The 27,392-nt window shown below is 40.5% G+C and overlaps 1 long non-coding RNA gene across 2 annotated transcripts in view; it reads left to right on the top strand.

Annotated features, from left to right (window-relative positions):
* LOC147913763 (uncharacterized) overlaps window positions 1–15,593 on the top strand; it is a 105,189-nt gene extending 89,596 nt beyond the window's left edge. For both annotated transcript variants that reach the window (XR_015556394.1, XR_015556393.1), the window contains 2 exons: window positions 14,007–14,170; window positions 15,432–15,593. This is a non-coding gene — a long non-coding RNA (uncharacterized LOC147913763). The remainder of the gene's footprint in view (window positions 1–14,006; window positions 14,171–15,431) is intronic.
* The last annotated feature ends 11,799 nt before the right edge of the window (window positions 15,594–27,392 follow it).

Raw genomic sequence — 27,392 nt, 5'->3', positions numbered from 1 at the left:
AAGCTGAGCATCAGAGAGTTGAGGAGAGGTACTGCCAGCTTGCGCCTGCTAACGCCAGTGAAAGCTTCATGAAACTGGTTATTGCAGCTGTGCTTAGATAAGAGGAAGAACTGAAAGGACTTAAAATCTGCACAAGAGCTGTCCAGTATATTTTGAAAAATATAACATCTTTTAAAGCTAAAACAAAGCTTTTTCACAGTGCATATATTCAGTACCCAGAACAACACTGGGTTGTGCTATGAAAAATCTTTAATAAATAGAAAGCATGGGAAATGGATTTGGAGTAAAAATAATAGGTCTTTAATCTGATACTTTCTGGCAGTGTGACCTTAGAGCAGTTACATTCAATTTTGCTGAGCCTCCGTTTCCTGACCTCCAAAGAGGGGATAAATAATATCCTCCTCATGAGATTCTTGAATGCTAAATGAGACGATGAATGTAGTAGCACAATTAGCATTTCAGAAGATGAGCACTCATAATAATAATTATTAGCGTTCGATCAAAGTCAGCACACAAGGCACCCTGGAGGGGCCACACCTTTGTTAGGGGCTGTAGATTTCAGTTGGCCAGGACCTGGAGAAAGAGAGAACAAAGGTGATGACAGCTGGTGGGAACTAGCAGAAGAGTTTTCTAGACCATGGGGGACTACAGATTGTGCAGAATAATCAATATCTAGTTGGGAGTTGGGACTCAGATCACACTGAGGTCAGAGGTCAAGTATGGTGATCTGTGATCCAAAACTAGGAAACAGAGTGCTCAGAAGCTGGAGATCGAGTCCTGCCAAGGGTCAAAGGCAGGCAAATGGTCCTGCTGGCACACGTGTTGCTCTATTACAGGCCTTCCATGTCAGGAAGCTTGCTATTGCATTTCCTGCCACGCTGAAAACAAACAGCTGATTTCCTAGGTGTGATCAGCCAGAAGTCTGAGAGATCAAAGATACACAGCCCTGCAAATGATCAGATCGTGCAGCAGTTAACAGGAGAAGTTCTAAACAAAACATCTTTATCAGGTACTTATCCCAAGAATATGGGATGCCTACTACTTAAAGAGTTCCTGTTTACCATTTACAAGGTGTGACTCATTTTTCTGATTTTCTCTGAACCTCCTGCATCTTTCTGCTCTGGCCCTGCGCCATTAAATTGGTATTGTGACCGGAATTGACTTAAAATAAGCTCCTTAACCTCATGCTCCTTAACCTTGTTCCACACTTCACTGATACCAAACATCCATCCATCCATCCATCCGTCCATCCATCCATCCGTCCACCCATCCATCCATCCATCCATCCAACTGTCATAGCCCATTTGGGCTCCTACAACAGAATATATAATAGAATAGACTGGGTGGCTTAAACAACAGGCATATATTTCTCACAGTTCTGGAGGCTAGGAAGTCCAAGATCAAGGTGCTGACAGATTCCATGTCTCGTGTGGGCCTGTTTTGTGGTTCATAGATTGCCATTCTCTCGATGACTTCTCACTTGGTGGAAGTGTCCAGGGAGCTCTCTGGGGTCTCTTTTTACACGGGCACTAATCCCATTCATGAGGACTCCACTCTCAAGACCTACGTACCTCCCAAAGGCCCCACCTCCAAATACCATCACATTGAGGATTAGGTTTCAACAGGTGAATTTTGGGGGGAGCGTAAGAATTCAGTCTATAGCACCATCCATCCATTCATGCACTCATTTATTCATTCAATCATTTAACAATCCAATAATTTATCATTTAACCAGAAAATATTGATTATGTGTTTTCTAAATTATTGCTGCAAAGGGTTATGAGAGTATAATAAGATAATGCACATAAAAGTATCTGGAAAAGAGTACAGAGCCCAGGGGTGGCCCATGCACTTGTCTTTTATAGTCTGTTGCATATTTTATAAATTTTCCATGTTTTGATTTCTATATTAAGCTAATAGTTTACACATGACATATAAGGAGATAAGGGCCTAGTACTATCTCATTGAGGTTTTAATTTCATTTAAAGGCTAACGATGTTGAATATCTTTTCATGTGCTTAATTGCTATCTGTATACTTCATCTGTGAAATGTCTCTTCATATCATTTGCCCATTTTCTAACTGGATTGTTTGGTTTTTACTATTTAGTTTTCAAAGTTCTTTATATATTCTAGATACCAGTCTTTTGGATAGGTGGTATGCAAATATTTTCTGCCAGTCTGTAGCTTGTCTTTTTATCCTGTTACCAGGATTTTTCACAGAGCAAAAGGTATGATTTTGATTAAGTATAATTGATCTGTTTTTTTAAGGGATTTTGCTTTTCATGTCAAATCTAAGAATTCTTTGCCTATCTATCTCTAGATTCTGAAGATTCTTTTTGTGTTTTTCTAACAGTTTTTAGGTTTTGTGTTTTACATTGAAGTCTATGAGTTAATTTTTGTATAAGCTGTAAGACTTCAGTCGAGGTTCAATTTTTGCCTATGGATGTCCAATTGCTCCAGCACTATTTGTTGAAAATGCTGTATTTCCTTCATTAAATTGCTTTTGCACCTTTCTCAAAAGTCAATTGGGCATATTTGTGCAGGTTTACTTCTGGGTTCATTCTCTATTCTGTTCCATTGATGTATGTGTCTATCCCTCTGCCAGTACCATACATTCTTGGTTACTGAAGCTTTATGATAGGTCTTAAAATCAGGCAAATGATTCCTCCCACTTTATTCTTCTTTTTCAAAATTGTTTTATCTTTCTTAGTTCCTATGACTTTCCATATAAACAAACAGAAATAGTCTTGTCTATATCTCCAAAATTCTTGCTTGGATTTTAATAGGAATTGGGTTAAATCTGTATCTCAATTTAGGGAGAATTGACATCTTTCCTATGCCGAATCTTTCAGTGTATGAATATAGTATGTCTCTCCATTTAATTAGGTCTTCTTTGATTTCTTTCATTACCATTTTGTGGTTTTCAACACTTAAGTCTTATACATGTTTGTTAGATTTATACCTAATTACATTATTTTTGATTGATTATAAATAGTATTGTATTTTTTTATTTTGGTGTTCATGTATTCGTTGCTCGTATATAGAAATACGGGTTTTTTGGTATGTTTTTTGCATCCTGCAACCTTGGTAAACTCAACTATTAGTTCTAGGAGGTTTTTTTTTTTCTTCCTAGAAAATCATATCATCTGGAAATAAAGGAAGTTTTATTTCTTCCTTTTTGATCTCTATGCCCCTTATTATCTGTTTAAAATGTAATTAGCTTAAATATTTCCTCAATGTACATTCAGAACCACATGAGATAGTGTTATAATTTTTGCTTCAACCAGAAAACATAATTCAGAAAACTCAAAGGAGGAAGTAAAGTCTATAATATTTAACCTTATTTTTGCTTATCATGTTTTCTTCCTTCCTAACATTCCAAGATCCATCTTCTACCATTTCTTTTCTGTTTAGAGAACTTCCTCTAGCCTTCTTGTAGGGAAGTTCTGCTGGCAACAAATTCTCTTAGTTTTTCTTCATCTGAGAATTTCTTGGTTTCCCTTTCATTTCTAAAAGATATTTTGACTGAATATAGGATTCTGCACTACCAGTTCTTTTGCTCCAGCAGTTGAAGAATACTACTTCTTTCTGTCATGATTTTTGATGAGAAATCCACTGTCATTCTAGTTGTTTTTCCCCTGTAAGGAAGGTGTTGTTTCTCTCTCACTACTTTTGAGATTTTTTTCTTTGTCTTTACTATTTAGTAATTTGACTATGATGTATCTTAAGGTAGATTTCTTTGTTTCTCTGGGTTTGTCCTGTTTGGGGTTACCTCAGCTTCTTGAATCTATGGGTTCTGTCTTTGGCCAAATTTTGGAAATTTTCAGCCATTGTATTTGAGTACTTCTTCAGCCCCATATTCTTTCTCGCCTCCTTCCAGGACTCCAAAGACACAATATTAGATCTTCCGGTATTAATCTTACATGTTCCTGAGGCTCTGTTCATTTTGCTCCCAGTGTATTATCTCTTTGTTATCTATACATTTATTTTTTTTCATTTTTTAAAAGAGAAGTATATTTAAAAGTCAAAAGGTGAGATATTTCAAATGCTTTGTGATGAATGAGATTAGAAAGCCCTTTGGCTCAGGATGTGTGTGAATTTCAGCCCTATCACAGTCCAATCAGTAGGGTGGGATTGGATACCCTAGTTTACGGAAGCAGTTGGTACAGCGAAGGCCCAAGAGCTTTACAGAAAAATAATAATATATTCATTATCTCATTTAATCCACAAAACAGACAAGGGACCACTATTATTACCATTTTACAAATAACTAAGATGAGGATTTGAGAGAGGCAGAGTAATTTGCTAAACTAACACAGCGACTTAATGGTGGAGCTGGGATTTGAACCATGGGGCACCTATGATCTCCAACTACAGGATGTGTTATTGACCAAGGTGCCCACCTGCAGCTCACTGAAACTCATTTGCAGGCATGCTATAATTGGTCCATTCCTGGATGACTTGGGGTTCTCTGACAGCTCACTTTGCCTTAAGAACTCTTCAAGATCCTTGCCAACTCGCAGACTTCACAGCAGTCTAGGATGCTTCCACCCAACCCTCCCTCCCTCTCTCCTTCACTTGGGGTCAGACATGCATCCTCAGTGGATGATGGCTCGCCCAGCCTATCCCAGCTCCCTCCCCCATTTTCTCCAGCACAGCATTTCTCTTAAGAAAATCCTTGCATGCTTAATCCCATTTTGGCATCCATTTCCTGAAGGACCCAAATTAACACAATCAGGTAGTCTGATTTAAGAGCCCAAGCCATTGACTACCACTCCATAAGTGGTAAAAAGAAGTAAGCATTTCTGTGGAATTACTTGAGATTCCACTGGGAAGATCAACTAAAGTAATATATGTGGGAAGATTTTATAATCTCTTAAATTGAATGCAAATACAAATTGTCATTATTTAAAGTTCATACAGCATGGTTTGCCCTGGGCTCTGCCTGCTCTCAGCCACTGGCCTAGGTGGGGCTGATTTTCAATTTATCACTTAATCTGATGATTACTTCCTTGAGAGAACTGTAGCCTTATCACTTTAATTTTTACAATACTTAGCATATCCGTGATTTGTCAGGCATGTTATGGCATTACACCTCTAAGTTGATTTTTATCTAAATAAACTGGGATTTGGCAACAACTGTAAAAATTGATATAATTTGTACCTAGCAATGATCCCATTCGTTACCATCCCAATTTTCTAAATTGTCTTTTAAACAAGAGTGTGGCGAGTTCTTGGAAAACTGATAATAAACAACACAACCTGTCTATCTGTCCCACATCAGTGGTAATTAAAAGCTTACCTATTATTATCTGGCCTCCTCACCTGGGAAGCGAGAGACTGAGTGTGAGAAGCTCTTGTTCATTTAGGCCACACAGACTGATTTGAATGAATCACTTAGCTATTCGCAATAACGAATGTAAGATGATTCTGTTATTGTTGTTAAACAGATTTCTGACGTTGTATAGCGTCAGAATGAATTGAAGTTGACCAAAATGCCAAGAACATTAAACAGAACATTTCAAAGTATACTTGGAACAAGAAGAAAAACATAAATAAGCTGACCACTTGGGGTAGATGGTATATGGTTAACATGTGACAAAAACAAGTAAAAGGTCTCCATTCCTGTGTACTTTCATCTTTACCATCAGAAAGTGGGAAACTAGGAAATATGGAAAGTAGAAATTCAGTTTAAAAGAGAGAATTAAAGCCCAAGAGAGGGAGCAGATGATAAGAAAGCATGTAACAATTATATGGGCTCAAGTCTGGATGAATTACATTCCAAGGTTGTAGTAGATAATCATGGCAAACGTTGATGATCAGATTCAGGGCACTGCTCTAAGTGTCTGGTATATATTCCCTAACTTAATCCTCACAAAAACCTAGAAGGTCGATGCTGTTATTATCCCCATTTTTCAGATGGAAAAACTGAGGCCCAGGGAGGTTAAACAGCTTGCCCATGGCAGGGCTGGGATTAAAGCCCAGACAGTCTGACTCTAGAGCCTTCCATTCAACATACAGTCCACAGACCACCAGCATAGTTATTACCTAGATGCATGTTAGAAATGTGGAACCTCAGACCTATGGAACCAGAATCTACATTTTAATAAGATCTCCAGGTCATTCTTATGCACACTGCAGTTTGAGAAGCACTGCACTGGAGCCCATACACCGATGCTCACTCATATGCTTTGCTACTCCCATCACACTAAAGACCAAATGGATGAGAGTGCAGGACGCTGTCTATAATCTGAGGGACCACTAAGTATGAGAGGGATAGAAGGAGGGTGGTGATGAATAAATACTATGATTTTCAAAAAGAATGTTTGAGGGAGGAGGAATCAAGAGACTAAAAAATCAGTGTAATTGATATAAATTCCTGGCAAATTCTAGATTAGAGAGACCAACGTGGGTTCTCTAAGAAAACGTTCTATCAGATAAACTCAGTTTCCTTTTTGGACTGATACATACATATCAGGAAAATACCACAGTTATATTACACGTGAATGTCAGCATCAAGAATGAATTTTGGGAAAGTCTTTCTTGAGATGTGTGTGGATAACATGACACGTCAGAGGAACTATAGCTAGTTGAATAGCTGTGTTCAAAGGGGGCTGAATAATGGATCACTGTAAGTAAGCAAAAAGGTTCTGTTCTTTCACTCATTCAAATAACGTTCGTTGAGCACCCCCTTCTAATCCAATGCTCTTCCAAGTGCTGGGGGTACACTGATGAACAAGACAGTATTCTGCTCTCATAAAATAACAACTAAACAAAGATAATCACAGATGTTAAATAAAAATAAAGCATACACAGTTGCTAGACTGAGAAGGGAAACCTTTCTGAGTTGTTGACATTTGACCCACCCAAGACCTGACTACAGAGAAGGAAGCAGCCATAAGGGGATCTGATGTAAAAGCATTCTAGACTAAGAGACCACCAAGTATACAAAGGCCTGGAACTGGGCATGAGCTTGGCATGTTGGAAGAACAGTAAAGAGGCAGATGAAGTCTGGAAGACCAGGTCAGTGTAGCCTGGAAGGCCACAGTGAGAGTAAGGGAATCCACTGGAACATTTTAGTTTGGAGTGTGATGTGATCTGACTTACCATTTTAAAAGATCATAGACTGCCATATGGAGAAATGGATTATAATTGGGGGGAAGCAAAACTCTGTGTTTGATTCAGTTCTAATCATTTTTATCAGAAATTTAGACGAGAACTCTGCAGGGATATAAGATTTAATGACTAAATTTGTACATACCGCTTAGCTAAGGTCTTGTGTGGTAGGCTTAGGATTCACGATGAAATGAGCAGTCTGGAACTAGCTTCCAAAATTAGCAGATGAAATGCAAAAGGGTATAAACACAAAGTTCTGAATTTACCTTAAAAGAAGCCCCATAGGTCCAGCATGGGTTGAGAGAGAATTGGTTGAGCTGAATTCATGAGAAAAAAGGTAGATTTTACTTACCTTTCTGACCAATTGCAGACAACATATAACGGTTTTCAAAATTCTAGTGGAGTTTTAGGCTGCATGGAAAGATTCTTAAACTTGAGTAAGCATCAGAATCTCTTGGGAAATGAAGCACATGCACACACACACAAACGTACACACACATAGCTATACGATTTTCTGGCACCATCCCAGATATATCTCGGAGTGGGGCCCATTGGCTAGGTTAAGATTTTCCCTCAGTTCTAAAGTCCTCAATTCAGGGATCTGGACAGGCTCTGGTGGCATGACTGCCGTAATGGAGCACTGTTATTGACGGGAGTGTGTCATATCCCTTGGCATGTTGGAGTGGATAAAAAGTGGAGAAACGATGCATCCAAAAAACCATCTTTGTGCTCTTATTCAAGATACTAAGATAAAGCAGCTCTGATTTTGTTAAGCACATTGTGGCTGACACTCGCAGTGCCCACCCCAAAAGCATCCCTCTATCTTCATTGTTAACAGAACCCTGATGTATTCAGGAGGCGACACAGTCTGCTCAAGATGCTAGTCTCCTTTACCAGCTACTGGCTTTCCTGACGTTTCTCGTAGCGTACCCTTTGTCCAGCAGATCCCGCTCTACAGACTACGTGCCAATTAGTCCTTTAGTAGCCCTCGCGGTTATCAGATCCACTGTCGCGGTATCGCAGTGTTTGTGTTCAAGTAACCCTTGCTTTACTTAATAATGCCCCCAAAGTGCAGCAATAGTGATGCTGGCAACTCGGACATGCCAAAGAGAAGGGAAAAGGTGAAGTTCTGGACTTAAAAGAAAAAAATCATGTGCTGAGGTTGCAAAGATCTATGGTAAGAACAAATATTCTACCTGTGAAATTGTGAAGCAGAAAAAAGAAATTTGTTCTAGTTTTGCTGTCACACCTCAAACATGTTATGTATAGGAAAAAAAACATAGTGTATCTAGGGTTAGGTACTAGCCACAGGTTCAGGCATCCACTGGGGATCTGGAACGTATCCTCTGCGGATATGGAGGGACTACTATACTACTTTTCCTTCGAAGTCCTTGGCTTGGGAGGCTACTTGGATTAAGCATCAGTATAGCACAGAGGTTCAAAGCTTCAAATCTAGCTTATACTGCAAGAGTTTGAAGACGCTTTATTGGTAGCTATATCTATTTTTTAAATTAATAGACTTTATTTTTATTTATTTATTTTTTTGTGAGGAAGATCAGCCCTGAGCTAACATCCAATGCCAATCCTCCTCCTTTTGCCAAGGAAGATCGGCCCTGGGCTAACATCCATGCCCATCTTCCTCTACTTTACATGGGATGCTGCCACAGCATGACTTGACAAGCAGTGCGTCGGTGTGCGCCCGAGATCCAAACCTGTGATCCCTCGGGCCACTGAAGCAGAGCTCACGCACTTAACCGTTGAGCCACCAGGCCGGCCCCTAAATAGACTTTATTTTTTAGAGAAGTTTTAGGTTTACAGGAAAATTCAGCAGGAACTATAGAGGGTTTTCATATACCCTGTGCCCACACATACATAGCCTCCCTCATTATCAACATGCCCCACCAGAGTGGTACATTTGTTACAACTGATGAACCTACATTGATATGTCATTATCACCCAAAGTTCACAGTTTACATTAGGGCTCACTCTTAATGGTGTACATTCCATGGATTTGGACAAATGCATGATATGTACCCACCATTATAGTATCAAACAGGGTATTTTCACTGCCCTAAAAAATCCTCTGCCCTCTGCCTGTTCATCCCTTTCCCCCTCCCCAACACCTGGCAACCGCTGATCTTTTTACTGTCTCTGTAGTTTTGCCTTTTCCAGCATGTCATATAGTTGGAATCATACAGTATGTAGACTTTCAGATTGGCTTCTTTCACTTAGTAACATGCATTTAAGTTTCCTTCATCTTTTCATAGCTTAATAGCTCATTTCTTTTTAGCACTGAATAATATTCCATTGTCTGGATGTACCACAGTTTGTTTACCCATTCTCCTACTGAGAAACATCTTGATTGCTTCCAAGTTTTGGCAATTATGAATAAAGCTGCTGTAAACATCCATATGCAGGTTTTTGTGTGGACGTAAGTTTTCAACTCCTTTGAGCAATTATCAAGGAACATGATTGCTGAATCATATGGTAAGAGTATGTTTAGTTTTGTAAGAATTTGCTAAACTGTCTTCCAAAGTGGCTGAACCACTTTGCATTCCCACCAATAATGAATGAGAGTTCTTGTTGCTCCATATCCTTGCCAGCATTTGGTGATGTCAGTGTTCTGGATTATGGCCATTCTAATAGGTGTGTGATGATATCTCATTGTTGTTTTAATTTGCATTTCCCTGATGATGTATGATGTGGAGCATCTTTTCATGTGTTTGTTTGCCTGTACATTTGTGTATCCTCTTTGGTGAGGTGTCTATCAAGGTCTTTTGCCCATTTTTTAATCAGGTTGTTTATTTTCTTTTTGCTGAATTTTAAGAGTTCTTTGCATATTCTGGATAATAGTCCTTTATCAGATGTGTCTTTTTCAAATATTTTCTCTCAGTCCGTGGTTTGTTTTCTCATTCTTTTGAATTAGATACACGTTTATTTTCACTTTTCATATGTGTTTGGGGGTGTGTTTAGTCTCTAGCTCATTTCATAGATATTTCTGAGCACCTCTAATATGGCAGTTATCATGTATAAATTGGGAGATGAAGGGGGAAAAAACCACTCCCTCCCATAAAGGCTTTAGAGTACAGTGTGGGAGATGGACATGGAAAGGAGCATTGGGACAGACAGTGGGAGCACAAAGCACAGAGATCTACTGCAGCATATGAAAGGGCCCATTAACAGAGACTGATGAGGAAAGGGCAGGGGTTAGCCAGAAGAAGGAGGCAAAAAAATCCTGGTAGCAGGTGCAAAGCAATGTGAGATTAATGCAGTAAGGAAACTTCAGTATGTCTGAAGCACATTGACAAATGCAGATGGAGAAACGGACAAGTCTTATATCAAATAACAATAGTTAAATTTTATTGACTATTTATTATGTTCCAGGCACTCTTCTAGGTTCTTGTCATGTCTTTTCTTTTTTTGTCACAACACTTGTGATGTAGTTACTATCGTTATTTTATCATTCCCATTTTACAGATGGGGAAACTGAAACATGGGTAGTTTGCATATTTAGCAGGTGTCTCAGCTGGGATATCCAGTCTGATGCTAGGACACATACTTTTATCTTCTATGCTATAATGCGTCTCAGGGATGTTGTGTCGTAAGGAGTTTGATCCTGAATGTAATCAAGGAGATAGGAAGAATTTTAAAGCAAAAACACAACATGATCTACATTTATCTAGATTATGCATCCAAGAAAATTTGCATCTTTAAATTCCTTTCCTTGACTACTATATTCTAAGTGATGTGTAGATGGTGATTGATACCTTAACCCCAACTTCATCTTCTGTAGTATGATGCATCTGGCAGGCGGACAAAAAGGTTTCATTGAGATAATGAAATGCCAGACACTTATTTCCAGCTAGGCAAGCTGGCAGAGGGTCCCTTCCTGAATCTTACCTATTCTCTAGAGACTTCCTTGTGTTCCACAAGGCCTGTGTTGGGTCTCTAACCTAATCTAAGATGTTATTTTACTAGCTTGTTTTGGCTTGTTTAATGTTCTTTTTTTTTTTTTTTTTCTTTCTTTTTTTAATTTTATTTATTTATTTATTTATTTATTTTTTCCCAAAGCCCCAGTAGATAGTTGTATGTCATAGCTGCACATCCTTCCAGTTGCTGTATGTGGGACGCGGCCTCAGCATGGCTGAAGAAGCAGTGCATCGGCGCGCCCCTGGGATCCGAACCCAGGCCGCCAGCAGCGGAGCACGCGCACTTAACCACTAAGCCACGGGGCCGGCCCTTGTTTAATGTTCTGATGATTGTTTGTGGAGCCCCAAAACTGTAGCCAAGAGAGTGAGTCACAATGTCAGTCATATTGGAAGCATACATCACAGAGAGACACCTGATCCAAAAGTCACTTTTTAAGGGGGTCAGCGGTATTGGAGAAGCAGATGTTATGGATTATAGAGAAGATATGTGTCTTTCAAGAGTGGAGATATTCAAAACCCTTGGAGATTTTTAGATGGGGATGTTCCATGTACAATGAATTCTGCTATTATGATGTCTTAGAGAATCAAAGGAATTTGTTGGTAGAATTAATATTTCATGGATGAGGGTCTACAAATACAAAGATATAGGCATTCAGTGCAAAATAAAATTTTTCAGTGTCCCCTCTGGTTCTATTCTAGGAACTTTGAGAGTAAGGTTTTTTAAAAAAAGATTTTAAAAACCCAGTGAGAGAAATGGACATGGGGATAACAAAAGAGATGTCCATAGAGTGTGATGGGCATTAACACAGAGGAACAGCATTTATTCCATTCTGGGAGTTCACAAGAGGTTTCCTGGAAGAGATAATGCTGTAGCTGAGTATTAAAGATGAGTCAGATACAATTAGCCTGTGCAGAAGGGTGGGATGAGTGTTCCAGATTGAAGGAATAACTCCCCGCAGAGGCCTGGTGCTGGAAGCAGCATGGCACATGTAGGGAATTAAAAGATACTCTGAGAGTAGAAAGGGAGAGGAGGAGTTATCGGGAAATGACACTCGTGGGAAGTCAAAGAGGGCCTGGCTAGTAGTTTAGTGTTTACTTGTGTAAATGATGGAGAGTTTTTAAAAATTTTAAGCACTTTAGATGGATCATTCAAGCTGTCATGTACAGTTTTAAGTGAGTTAAGGCAGGAGGCAGAGGGACCAGTTACAAGCAAATCAGGATGACTCTAAGAGCTTGGATTATGGTAATAGCACTAGGAATGGAAAGAAAGAGATACATTAAAAAAAAAAAAAACTCTTCAGAATGTAAAATCAGCATCATTTGGTGATAAATTGGATGTGCGTGAGGATGGGGGAAGATGGAGAAGTAAAAGGTAACTAGTTCCATTGACTGGTGAAGCGTGGTGCCACCCACAGAGCTAGGAGATAAAAGAGAAGAGCAAGCATGGGGCAAGGTCAGTTTGGACATGTTGTTTGAAGTGTCCGTTTTACATTCAGGTTGAGAAGTCCAGGCTGAAGCTCAGAAGAGAGTTTGGGGCTCAGGAGAGAAATATGGATTTGGAGGTCATCAGACTACTGGTGGTAGCTGAATCCATGAGACTGGAGAAGGTTATCCAGGGACAGCGGGGAGAGGCAGAGTGAAATTAGCTCACCCAAATTTTCCAAATGGATGTCTGGTGCCAGGTTAGGGCAAAGTCACGATGGACTCCAATTAGTTGGATCTAGATAGGGGAGATTGTCACAACATGCTTCCTGCTCAAAGGCTCAGGAACCTGGTCTAGGGCAATGGCAGGTTGCTCAAACATGAAGGAAAATAAATCAAAAGACCTAAGCCAAAAGACAGAAGCTAGTTACTTAAGGAAATCCCCGGCTCTCTCTTCCAGGTATATAGTTGATTCACACCCCTAAGGGTATTTACCTTTCATTTGCCCTTGTTTCACTGAAGTTATAACGAGATAGGTGGGAAGGTACAAGATCATGCCCTTTCTCAATGGTGAACAATTTGTCATGAACAAGGTCTGACAACTTGCCCATAGGCAGTAAGTTGAGAAGCCTCTCCAGACCCAGATCATTAGGAAGAATTTTCCAGGTGCCGAATAGTTGCTGTTTCTATTTCTTGTTTCAAGCCCTTAGAAAAGTGCAAATTATCCCAAAAGCCACTGGGCAAATGCCATCTTGCCCGTACGAGTAGCCTAACTCTGGAGGAGCTTCACTTAGGAGACATCAAATCCCCTTAGCTTGTCCACACACGACAGCTTGTGAGGGCCCCTGAGGAAATAGAGGTTATTGAAGAAAATATCATTGGTTGGCATGCAGGTCTGTCTTTCCCACCTCGTACGCCTTTTGCTACTAAGCAGATGGTGCTATGGCACTTGTTAGGAACCTGGGCTTAATTCAAGAGCATATCTTTACTTTCACTGAAGCTACTGAATTTGAGGGGACCTGGGGAGAATTAATATACCTCAATATTCCTCTAACATCTTTTCCCTGTGTGATACATCCATTCTCACCTGCTGTTTTCATATTGTATTCCTTTCATCCCTCTGTCTCATATTGAAAGCCTGCTGTGCTGGAACACCACCTCTATCATTCTTAACAGGCTGCACACACTGTCAGAGTTTGGCAAATGGCAATGCCCTTCCAGTGGAAATCTTTTCCCACGGCCTCCTTCCCAAATGCTCCAGGACAGCAAGGGTTAACTAGAGTCCTACCCATGAGCCTACCCATGAGCAAGCCCATGCCTTGCTCCTACTTGTCTGGCTTGGAACTTCTGCGGCCTATTTCAACGTCTTTCTGAGTTGTGCAAGGTTGCTGCAGCATAACCGTGAGGGCCATTGCTAGTGAGAAAGTCAAAGCATGGGTAGCAATTAGGTAATTAAATTGAAAGGTGTTCTTTCATAAACAATTCGCCACAGCTTCCATCATATTTACACCCTGCCTCTTCTCCAAACTCACTTACAGATCCCCTCCTAGACTTGGAGCAATTATTCACCTCAATTCCAGTGTCTGAGAGGAGGCTGGATGGAAGGCAGGACTCCATTCCTGGCTATAGCTGCTGGATTCTGCAACTACTGGCCACACCCTCAAAAGAATCTTAATAACTCAATTCAAAGACTTGTCATTAGGTAAAACCCCAATTTAGCACCTTTATTTGTGGGTCACAAATTCTTTGTACCTTGTTCGTGTAGATTTACAGATAGATAGATAGATAGACAGACAGACAGACAGATAGAGTAATGGCTGATTTTATGTGTCAATTTGGCTGGGCCATGGTGCCCAGATATTTGGTCAAACATTATTCTGGATGTTTCTGTGAAGGTGTGTTTTTGGATGAGATTAACATTTAAATCAGTGGCCTTTGAGTAAAACAGCTTACCCTCCGTAATGTGGGTGGGCCTCATCCAATCAGTTGAAGATCTTAATAAAATAAAGACTGATTTCCCCTGAGGAAGAAGAAATTCTGCCAGCAGACTGCCTTTGAACTCCAACTGCAACTCTTCCCTGAGTCTCCAGTCTGCTGGCTTACATCATCAGATTTTGGACTCTCCAAGACTCCACAATCACGTGAACCAATTTCTTAAATTTCTTTTTTTTTTTTTTTTTGTGAGGAGATCAGCCCTGTGCTAACATCCGCCAATCCTCCTCTTTTTTTTGCTGAGGAAGACGGCCCTGGGCTAACATCTGTGCCCATCTTCCTCCACTTTATATGGGACGCCGCCACAGTATGGCTTGCCAAGCAGTGCGTCGGTGCGCGCCCGGGATCCGAACCAGCGAACCCCGGGCCGCCGCAGCGGAGCGCGCGCACTTAACTGCTTGCGCCACCGGGCCGGCCCCATTAAATTTCTTTTTCTCTCTCTTACTACACACATCCTGTTAGTTCTGTTTCTCTGGAGAACCCTGACTAATGTAGATAGAAAAATACATACATATGTAGATACATAGATAGATAGATGATAGTTAATATGCCTTATAAATATTGCCCTAATAAGATTGCCCCAGATAGGTAGACAGAAAGCTGGAAACAGGGTGGAGGGGAGGGATGGAAGGTATAGTTATTTTTTGACGGTATACTCAAGGAAAGCCCTGCTTCCTCCCTGACAGACGAAGCTAAGGTTATAGTGAGTCCAGGCATTTGTTTGACAGTTTAAACGAATCATTGTTTTCCCATCAGTTCTTATAAGAACACACAGAGTACCTTAGATAAGCCACTGCAGCCCAGCACTGAAGACAGTCCTTGATTGAGAGACATGAGTTCCCCTTCTCTCTTCAAAAGAAATCACCTCCCTGCCTTTCTGGGACACAATAGCCTTACTTTAACGGCTTGCGTTTTTTGGCCTCCACGTATCTGTTTGAATAATTATTATTCATCTGCCGGGCCTTTCACAGAATTCCAGCTGTAAAAAGCTCTCATCATCACCCCCATCACCGCAGCTGATAATGAAGAGAAATGTGTCGGGTAATGAGGAGACCGGCCACCGTTACAGTAACGAAGAAGAATGGACTGCAATGCGCAGGAACCGCACCTCCACTACATCCTGCTGTAATTGGCACGAGGTAATTGCTTTTTATCCTTCCTGCCTTCCTCTTTGCAAACTCCTTCCAAATTCCTTACATTCATCACAAAATAGAAATTTGAAGTAGTGTAATAAAATTAAAAAGGCAAAAGAACTCAGCTTTGTGGTGCCAGTCTTAAAAAAAGGAAATAAGAACATTGACAGGATTAATAACAAGGATAATAGTGGGGCTGGGGAGATCACTCTGTTTTGTTGTTATTTTTGTCATTACAGACTAAGCCTTCTTTCAACTACATGTAAAGACAGACTCCAACAGGAGTCACTCTGAATATGCTCTAAACACATATGCCACAGCCACTGCTGCCGCTGACACAGCATACACATGCAGTGGAATGATCTGTGAGGCCGGCCTCCTTTCCTTCCTCCTGCTGGTAAACCCAGGCCTAAGAGCAACGTAGAAATTAGGTTTGTACCTATAATGCCTCATGTACCAAAATAAGCTTTGTTAGGGCAATATTTATAAGGTATGCCATTTTCCTGGTTTGCCCATCTTCAGCACTATGCTCTGGTTGGGCTACTCCAGGTGCAGTCCCTAGAAAGATTCTTAAACTCAGGATTTTATAAAACCATCAGGAGAATTAAAGACAATGACCAAGGCTCATGGGAAGAATCTTGTGCAATTAGTAAAATTACCTTAAGTATCTTTTAGAAATACATCCACAAATTCTTCGGTATTTCTCTCCTTCCCCTTCCCTTGAGTGTGGGCTCAATTTAATGACTTGCTTCCAGCAAATATATGACAGCAGAAGTGATGGTGGGTCACTTCCAGACTAGGTTATAAAAAGATTGCAGCAAAGGCGGAAACAACCCAAATGTCCATCGACAGATGAATGGTAAATAAAATGTGTATATACACGCAATGGAATGTTATTCAGCCATAAAAAAGAATGAAATTCTGATACACGCTACAACACGGATGAATCTTGAAAACAGTGGGCTAAGTGAAATAAGCCAGACATAAAGGAATAAATATTACATGATTCTACTTATACGAGGTACCTAGGAAAGGGACATTCGCAGAGACAGAAAGTGGAATAGAGATTACCAGAGGTTGGGAGTAGGGGAATGGAGTTATTCTTTAATGGGTACAGAGTTTCTGTTTGAGATGATGAACAAGTCTAGAAATGGATAGTGATAATGGTTACACAACAATGTGAATGTATTTAATGCTGCTAAATTGTACACTTAAAAATGATTAAAATGATAAATTTATGTTATATATATTTTACCACAATAAAAAAAATTTCCAAAAGAAAAGACTGCAGCTTTCATGTTGAGTTCTCTGTCTCTCTCTCTTTCCATCTCTTGGACCACTCACTCTGGGAGAAGCCGGCTACCATGTCTGGAGGCCACCTACGCAGCTCCTCGGAGATGCTCATGTGGCAAAGGACTAAGACTTCTGGACGACACTGATGAGGAATTGGTGACTCTAGTAAGTGAGCCTTCTTGAAAAAAGATCCTCCAGGCTCATCCAAGTTTTCAGATGATGCAGCCCTGGCTGATATCTTGACTGTAATTTCATGAGAGACCCTGAGCCAGAACCACCCAGCTAAGCCAGTCTGGGATTTCTGACTCTCAGAAACTGTGGGATAATAAATGTTTGTTGTTTTAAGCCACTAAATCTTGAAGTAATTTGTTATGCAGCAATAGATATTGAACACAGTGTAACTATATATACACAAATTCATAATATTATTGAATAATAAAAATTCACAATAATATCAGATGACAACATTCATCTAAAACAAACTTCTACTTCTTTCCACAAAGCAATTTGGAAAATCTAGCTACCAAGATTAAGAAAAATGTCTACATCCTGACCCTATTTGTATCTTTTCCTTGCATTCATTCTGTTCTCTAAAATGTGGCCATCCCCTCTCAGGTTCCATATGGTTCCCTTTCCCACGTTTGTCTGTGTGGGAATGGGTATTTTTATATCAATTGCAGAACATTCTTGGTCTCTGTCTGCAGTAACTCAAAATGCATAGTTCAAGTGCAGAATCTGTATTTCAACTCTATATCTAGAACTCCACATACTACTTGTTATTGCAAAGATACACACAAAATGGGGACTTCACAAACTAACCCCCACTATCTGTTTCCATTTCTTCTCTCTCTCACTCTTCCTAAATTCTGTCTATCTTTATTACAGTGATGATGAAAGCCATTTGTATATAGCTCTGGAGTTTGTAATTACAATAGCTATCACCAGAAAAATTCTTCACCACTCACCAATGTCTAGTACAGACTGGGTGGGGCCATCTATAAGCAGCGTATAGCTGATAAGACCGGGTGGACCCAGGAATAGGAGTCACTGACCTTTTGAGGAATCACTCAGCTGTAGGGGAAAGATTCAAGCAATAGGCAAAATGAAAACAAGCTGAGGTGGCAAATGACGAGGCAAACAGGAGGAGTATAGGAGGAGACTTTAACAGAGGGCCACGTACAGAATAAAGATTACAAAAATGGAGTAAGAAACAACATGCTATGCTGTGAAGTCAAGAATCTAAACCATTAATCCATAAATACTGACTATGTTGCAGGATGTTACTTTGACTGAGTTTCGGTCAGATTCTTACAGGAGCCAAATTAGGCTAGAAATCAGAAGGGCTTGATATCAGGACTTCCTATGTTGTATTATTAAGTATGCCATTCTTTTTCTTTCCCTTGAAAACACCACATGTATGTTAGTCATTATGTGTTGGCGTCATACATTCTTTTAAATATTTGTAAAGTAACATCGAGTAGGAGGCAGAAGATAAGGGCCCTAGGCCCTCCTACATTCTAATCTTAGAAGATGACCAGATAACCTTAGAGATGGCCTTTGGTCTCTCCAGTCTTCTACTGCGTCATCTGTAAAATGAGGTCATTCCACCCAGGAAGTTTGGACTGGATCAAATGATCAATTTAAATTCCTTCTAACTCTGCAATTCTATGGGTTGAATTCTGATGCCCACACACTCCTCCAAAGGGTATTCCCTGGGAACCATCCTAGCACTGCTACGTGGACAGTTCACATAGTTTCTTCATCTCATATTACATGGCCTCCAACTCAGAGCAGAAGCATAGCTCACACCCAGAAAACTCAAGAAATATGAGTGGTTTAAAATAAACAGTGGGATTGTGAGCACCTACAGACAGAGCTGTATTTCCAGGGAAGTTCTTATCTTAGCAGGAAGATGATACTCCAAGGGGTAAAAACCTGGCTGAATGCCCCCTTCAATCAGGATGACAAGGCTGGAAACTCTACCCAGGGCAACAAGGGCGTTTACAGGAAACTTGGTCTGGCATATCTACAAGGATGGTGTAAAGCTAAGAAGAAAGAACTCCAGAGGCTACACTATGTCAGCTTCACTGTTTTGACCAACTCTGGTGGCAAATGAGTTTAGCCAGTGCTCAGAGACATGTTCTGGGGAAGTGAAAGAGCAAGTAATTGCTTTTTTTTTTAAGAGTTTTTTCCATTTCTCATTGAATGGAAGAATCCTTGTATGTGAGTTCTCAACCAGATGATGAGAATCTGCTCGTAGATCTTGAGGCCTGATCTGATAGTGCTCATGTCAGTGGCCTGGGGGTTGACAGCTTCCCCGGGGAGGAATGAAACATCTGCTGGAAACTCCCCACCCCCATCTTTTGACCTCAAAGCTTTAGGGGAAATGAAAAGCAGCTTCTCTTGACAAAAAGATTGGGAATCCCTGCTGCAATGTATCACTGTTTCTTTAAGGCTTCCATGGAAATGAAAGACGTCCCCAAGCAAAGATAGGTCAAATCTATTAAGAGAGTGGGTGTGGCATTTCGCTCCTGAAAACTGGAGAACAACAGAAAAGAACGTGTCTGGCAAAACAAGAGTATCTTTTTGTTTGTTTGATCTTGTTTCACGTTTATTTACTGAACAGTAGAGAGAAATAATTTAATTTGGGTATGAAAATAGCTAATTATTAGAAGAAAAGAGGAAAGAGTTTCAAAGATGGAGCCCCCTGTAGTTTAGGGGCTGGAAGGGATTGTGGCGAAGCTGTTTCAATAGCACTGGACTAAAAGACATTTTATTTTTCTCTCCAGCCTCCAAATGGACCATCTTACCAGAATTCGATCCATCATTGGGAGGAAGGGGATGAGTTGAGCAAGGCTTTCTCCAAACTAGAGCCATATTTTTATATTAATCTGATACCTGCCATCTGCCTTATTTCCAAGGAAGTTCTTCTTAGCGGGAAGGTGTCACTCCAAGGAGTGGAAACCGGGCTGAATGTCCATGAGGATTCATTAGATAATATCCAAAAAGCCCGTTGGAGGGCCTCGCAAAATACAACAAGAGGTGGTGCAGTGATTTCCTAAATCCAAGGTTTTAGGTTCATTCTTGATATTCCCTGGACACTCACAGTGTTTGGTAATGTAGAGGAAGGAGAAATATTAAACAATTTTTATTTCAGCTGACCTTCTACAGAGACAAGAAGTAATTTTGTTTGAATTCTCCATTTCAGTACGGGACAATAAAAGCTGGGCAGGGATTTCGCCCAATACTGCGTGAGGTTTACACTCAAACTGGCTTTGTCAGACTGGCATTTTATATTAAATCAATAAAGCACAGTTATTAAGACAACAGACTGCTACAACTTTAGGAAGATCCTAACCAAGAAACTTTTTCTGGACCACTAAAGTCTCCATGACTAAGAGTCTGATGTACTTGAAAGATCCCTTCTTACCCCAGAGGTACTATAGCAGAATGATCTGGAATCGGACTATCTAGATTTAAAGATTAACCTTACCATTTGTCACAAATGCTGCAATTTTGAGAGACAGTAGATCCCAGGGTTTAAGAATACAAGCTTTGGAGCCATACTGCTTGGGCTGGAACCCTGCTTCCACCATTTACTTGCTGGATGATCTCAGGGAAGTTCTTTAAACCTGTGATCCTCAGTTTCATCATCTGTGAAATGAGGATATTAATGGCATCTAATTTCCAAATGTTGGGGTGAGGATAAAATAAGTCAATGCATGTAGAATGCTTCAAGCAATGTCTGGCTCATAGTAAGTACTCAATAAATGTTAGCTATAGTGATTGCTATTATTATTTCTAAATATTCCTCATTTCAGCCGATGCCAGGCAAAATCAATAACAAAAGGGAACTAACCAAGGAGATCTCTGGGAAAAATTCTGAATTTGGCAACACTGGGAAGCAGGCAAACCTTACCCTTTGACAATCTTTCTCCATTTTGCTCTTTTCTATTAATGTCCAGGTTCCTCCTGTAACACTGCACCCAAGCTCTAGATTTTTTTCTCTGCTCCCCTCCATACTCACCCTTCCTCAATCAACTTTTACCCACAGTAGTTCCATTCCTTCAGGACTTTGCTCTGAGCCAGCTGATAAAAAAAAAAAAAAAAAAAAAATCAAATCTGGTTTAAGGTATTAACGAATGCTGATAAATTAATGTTATGTTTTTGGGATATCACATTTGCATTTTACAAAATGAAGATTGCCTTATGACCAGGAGGAGTGACCAAAACTGAGAACTTCAGGTAATGTGAGAGGTGGGTAAGGATGATACTTTGGGGTAGGTAGGCCATTCGGTTTTCCTTGAATCACAGATAAGCTGCTATTTGGATAATCCACAGAGCTTGTCCTAATGTTAACTGTTTAATATAAAGCATCACAGACAGACTTTGAGGCTAAAGCAGAACACTGTGCTTAAACACAACGTTATTAGGTTGACAGGCATGGCATCAAGGCTCCGGTGTTACTGGTCCCACAGCTCCCAGGGCTGCTGTCAACAAGTCATGACAAATTGGACTAGCCAAATCTTTCAGTCACATCTGATCTTCCTGAAGATATAGATACACCTGCTGAAGGGATTCCAAACAGAGGAAAGTCAAGCTTGTAGAATAGAGCTAGCAAACAGAGAAAAATGGCAGAAGCCCAGCATTGACTTCCATCACTAATTGTTACAGCCCTGGGATAGCAACATTCTGAATTAGAACAAGGGGCCAAGGGTATTTGAGTTCTAGATCCATCTCTGCTACTGACTGATCGTGTCTTTAAGCAAGCCAAGTCACTTTATCTTGCAGAGTCCTATTTGCAAAACTAGGGGAGAGACGCTGTAGAGCACTCTCCCTTTATCCTCTCAGAGGTCCCAGTGGGGTTCCCTACAGAGCAATTTAAGTGCCTCTACAGACAGGCAATGGAAGGCAATGGGGTTTCCTGATCAAAGAAAGCCATGAAGAAATTAAGACACTGAGATTAATCTGGGGTGTAGGAAAGTAATATGGAATAAGGTAAAGAGTAGCAAGATTGGATACACCGCCACCAGCTAGAAGGCTTTTGTAGTAAAAAATGTAGTCAAATAAGATAGTGTAGGCAAGTGACTCTCAGCACTGGCTGTACCCTCAGGAGCTTTAAAAAAATTTAGATGCCCAGGCTCCATCCCAGAGGAGTTATATGGAAATTTCTGGGTCTAGGGTCTAAGCTTCAGTATAATGTAAAAAGCTCCCCACGTAATCCTAACGTTCAGCCAGTGGTGGAAACCACCAGTGCTAGACTAGGCTGGTTTATAACAACAAAAAGGAAGAGTTGTATGTAAGAGACTTCTGAAGATGACCTGAGAAGATGGCCAACTGATTAGACAGGAGACATAAAGGGCAGGAAAGACTCCAAGACCACTTTGATCTCAAGCAAGGGTACCTAAGAGAATGGGGATGTCATGACACCACGGTGGAGGGAAATGGTTTTGGAGGGAAGATGAGTATGAACTAAAGTGGTTAGCAGGATATCTGAGTGATTGCATTTCTTTACAGCATCCAAAGTAATGAGCAGCATCATATCTACTCTGACCAGAAAACTTAACCTTGAATTGACTACTCATCAGCTTTTATCAAAAGCCTAGCTGAAACAAAATGGCAGTACAAGAAAGATGGACTAAGAAAGTGCCATAAATTTCTTCAGTGTTTGTTTTGTTTTGTTTGGCCTAACTTCTTTTGGAGGGTTAGAAGTTCTTTGCATGTCTATGAAAGCTATGGACCTAATTCCGGGAAAAAATATCATTAGAAATCTACATATAAAGTTATGTATGGAGCCCAGGTTAAGAATCTCTTTTTTAGATAGTGACTAAAGGGGGCACCAGGCCAAATAAAGTTTTTGGTGTTGATATTATTACTATTATTGTTGTTGTTACTTTAAGAAAGAGAACTACAGACAGAAGAGAGATATAAGTAGGGAAGAAGAGAGAGTTAGAAAAGAGATGTGTTAAATGAACAGCTTTTTTTCTAACAATGAGTCTTAAGAGGAAGCATTATCTTTCCTAAATGCTTTGGAGCATTTCATGTCTTCTCTCTGTTCTTTCTTCTTCAGTTAAAAAGTTGATGTATTTTGTGCACTTATCCTTAGTTTTGTCCTTAAAATATCCTGGCAACCACAAGGAGACATGCCAGCTCGTGATAACTATCTGCATTTTTAATAATGCCTAGCTTTTCCTACAAATAGGATTTCAGTACCTAGAACTTTTGATTTGGAAAATGGAACAGCTCTTGTTAGTTCTAATAGAAAAAGGCAGCTTGATTTCCAATGCTCTGTTTTAATTTGGGTTTTACCAGCCAGTGATTTTATTGAAAGTGAAATCCATATTCCTGTTTAGCTTTAGCATCTCAACTCTAAAATGGGAAAATCACAGCTTCGGTAACAGAATTGAGAGTGAGGTCCTGGCATCTTCCTTAAAAGGAATTTGGATACGACTTCTCAGTAAATGCTCACAAATTACTCACGCCGTATGTCTAAACACACACAACAGGTTTAGAAAACCTGGTTGAATTCAATGAAATAATTAGGTATGAAGAAAATAACCTGGTCATCTTTGCCAGATTCTTATCAACATGGGCCATACTTGCTCCAAGCAATGAAGGGGGACATGGTCAATGTCGTGACCAAGATGGAATTTGTGTGCCCAAGCTCTCTTTATCTCCATGAAGAAGGTTTGCACTTTCCTGCACTACTCAGAGAGTAGAGCGGTGTTCTGGGTTCCCCTCATAACTTAGAGGCATATTTTCACAATGTCCGGAGCCCTTGATGTCCTACAAATGAAGGGAGAGGATGTCCTCAAATTCCTTGTAGCAGAAACCCACTTAGGTGGCACCAACCTTGACTTCCAAATGGAAGAGTACATCTCCAAAAGGAAAGGGATGGCTTCTACATCATAAATCTGAAGAGAAGCCTCTGCTGGCAGCTCGCGCCATTGTTGCTATTGAAAACCTGACCGATGTCAGTGTCATATCCCCAGGAATACTGGCCAGTGAGCTGTGCTGAAGTTTGCTGCTGCCACTGGAGCCACTCCTATTGCTGGGTGCTTCACTCCTGGAACCTTCACTATCGAGATCCAGGCAGCCTTCAGGGAGCCGCGACTTCCAGTGGTTACTGATCCCGGGGCTGACCACCACCTCTCAGAGGTTTCTTATTTTAACCTGCCTGCCATCGCTCTGTGTAACACAGATGTTCCTCTGCACTATGTGGACACTGCCAACTGTGCAACAACGAGGGAGCTCACTCAGTGGGTCTGACGTGGTGGATGAGGGGCCAGGATGTCCTGCGCATGCGTGGCACCATCTCTCATGAACGTCCATGGGAGGTCTCGGCTGATGTCTACTTCTACAGAGATCCTGGGGAGATTGAAAAAGAACAGCAGGTCGCTGTTGAAAAGGCTGTGACCAAGGAGGAAGTCCTGACTTTAGCAGTGATAGGGAATTACTTTCCAAAGGTTCCCCTCTCCTTGGTGACTAAATTTACATGGTTCACAACAAAGACTCCCATGAGTCTACTTCATTTGAATGGGGGAGGAAATGGCTTAGAAAAAATCAGAGAGCCTCCTGCTAATGTTGTGCATATAGTAACGGATCATCTGGAGTCTAGGTTCAGCCTACACCCCTGGGAGCCCCTCAGAACCCCACCCTAGCCCGGTCCTTCCAAGAAGGCGATGTAGAAGGGGGACAAAAGTAGAGCTCTTGGCATCCAATAGAAGTGGGTTTAAATCCCAGCAACACCACTGACTGGCTGAATAGACTTTGAAAAGTCACTTCTTTCCCTGAACCTGTTTTCCTTGATTGTAAAATAGAAGTAATAATATTCAACTAATGGATTAAATGCCATGAAAATGCAAGGCTTAGACAAGGTCTTCAAGACACTTCCCTTCCACTTTCCTGGGCTCCCCCCTTCCATCCCCCTCCATTCCTTCTTGAGTCACAGCCAAGAATCGCCATGCCTTTTCCTGGTCAAGGAGTGAGAATTCTGTTCCCCTTGTGCAGACTCCAAGTACAGAGTACCCTGACTTCATAGGAGGGTGGAAATCCACGGTAACTGGAAGATTGTGTTTAGACATTTCATTTGTTCTCTTTTTTCTATTTTACTTTTTCCTCCCTTTTACAACACAGGCACTGTTCCCCTGGCATTTGCAAATTTACTTTTTTATTTCTACAGGTGTAGGTGGATTGATTCAAGAAGAGAAATGGTGGCACAAAAGAGAAGATTTTTCTGAATGCAGAGTTCATTTCAGAAAGAGAGAGTGTTTTGCATGATTAGCTAAGGTTTGAAGGCTTGCTAAGTGCCAGGCACTATTCTGCATATCTCACACATGCCAATCCACTTAGTTGTCACAACACCATGAAGTGAGTACTTGCGTTAGTAGACAAGGACACTGAGGCACAGAGAGATTAAGTAAATTATGCAAGGTCACACAGCTAATAAGTAGCAGTACTAAGGTTTGAACCCAGGTAAAACCCAGGTTTAAACCCACCTTTAAAATACTGTACATGCTCTCTACCACTTCAGCCGCTCTTTAGCTCAATATATATAGAAAATTGAAGGAAGATAGATGAGGAAAACACAGATTAGAAGAAAATTAATCATGAAGGACATTTGAAATAGGTATTGAGCATATGTAATTGAAATTTGATGCTATTTTCAAATATCCATAATAGAAACACTAATGTTTTATATACGGGCAGGTAATGCAGTCTGATCAGCCTTGGTGTTCTAAGTATTGATGTCAGAAAGCCAACTACGACCCCTGAGAAAGTGTTCAGGGTTTGCTTTATTTCCTTGTGCTAATATTCCTTGACTAAAAACAATCTCAAGGTTTCCAAGGGCGGCCAGAATACCCAGCTGGCTTTCTTTGAAGGGGGAAATATTTCCATTTTGCCAAGATGAAGAGGACATTTTCTTGGCTGCGTATCTGACAGTGTTTCTTTACTGGAAATACCTAAATTTCTTCTTCCTAACCCAGACTTCTAAAATTTATTTATTTATTTTTTACCTAAAAGAGACCATTGATACCATTTTCTTGATACCATTTACTTCCTCTCCTTTTGATGGTAATGAAGAAGGAGAGGTCAAATTATTTCTGTTCTCTCGCTTATCAAGAAGGCGATCTAGGATTTGAAGCCGTTCTCCCGAGCCTCATCTAGTTCTGCCACTCAACCACATGTGTTTCTTTCTCTTACACACAGGCCCTTTTTGGCTACCAGTAAACACACTGACCTTTGAAATATGGAAAGAAAAGCGCTTTGAAATAAAACTGGCACAAACAGCGGTTAGACAGCCGTCATCTGGGGGCCGAAACAAAGAGAGGCATAGTTTTCAAGCTGTCTTCGTAATTACGCTGAGCAGCTATCACTCAGGCCTCAGTCTGAGCAGTACCCCCCAAACAAACAGCGAGGTTTGAGAAAGCACATAGGCCACTTTGTTGCCCTAGCATCCTGGGGGGTAGAAAAGCCCCCCCAGCTGAAAATCACATGTGGCTGGGACTATTTTCCAGAGCTCCAGGCTCTTTCCTTTCTTCCTTCCCCATTAAAACTCTCTGCTCTTCTTGGCAAAAGCCTTCAGGTGAGGTAAGTGCCAATTAACAACAAAGAGCTTGATGTATTTCAAGTTGATGACTTCGAGCTGGGTTCTCATGTAATATATTCTTCTTCTCTGGTCCAGAAGCCTCAATGGGCAGAGAGCAAGGATTCTGAGTGTAGTTGCAATTTGGTTCCTTTTTGCAGAACTGCTCTAAAAGTGATTTCTCTTTTTGGGATCTGCTCAAAGAGAAAGCCAGGCAAACAAACCCCAGCAAAGGGCAAAACCAACTCTGAGAACTTCAGCTGCAAAGAGCAAATTGGGATTTTGGAAAAAGTGGTCTTAAATTTCTCGTGATTTTTGGAAATAAATATGGCTAGATTTCAGAATGAGTAGGAAAGATGAGACTATCTACTCCGAAGAATCTCTAAAGCCTTTTCCAGCTTTCAAATCTGGATGCGATTTTTCTATCCTAGGAATGGTTTTAGTCATATTACAATCACTTGAGTGTTATCATGTCAGTTTACGAAAAATATTTTTGTGAATTGTTCTTAGGCCACAGAGATCTCAGATCTGACCAATAAAATAATTTGATTTGACATCTCAAATCCCTTAAAGACCAAGAGGTTTGGCAATAAGAACATTAAAGGGTTAAAATATATTTCAGAACAATTCCTCTAATTATTAATTGTACTCAGATGTTTAATATTTTCAGCGCCTACTGAATTTAGCAAAGGGAATGACAGATGCATATTAAAATGCATGCAAATACTACACACAAGCCACATTTTAATATATTGTTTTGCATTCATAATTTTAGTCTTGTGATTTGTATTTTCATTTCCTTAGGAACAAAGACCTTCTTCTTTCCCCACTTGGGAAACAAGGCAAGATTTGTTTCTGCCAGCATCCTAATAGTATTCCTGAAAAAGCAGCAGACTTAATGGTTCAGGAACTGCTCTCCA

This window comes from Ceratotherium simum, chromosome 25, assembly GCF_057802395.1.
Source record: "Ceratotherium simum simum isolate JZ-2026a chromosome 25, ASM5780239v1, whole genome shotgun sequence".
Lineage (NCBI taxonomy): Eukaryota > Metazoa > Chordata > Mammalia > Perissodactyla > Rhinocerotidae > Ceratotherium > Ceratotherium simum.
The sequence above is the reverse complement of the archived record's forward strand: the minus strand, read 5'-3'. Positions and strand labels throughout refer to the sequence as shown.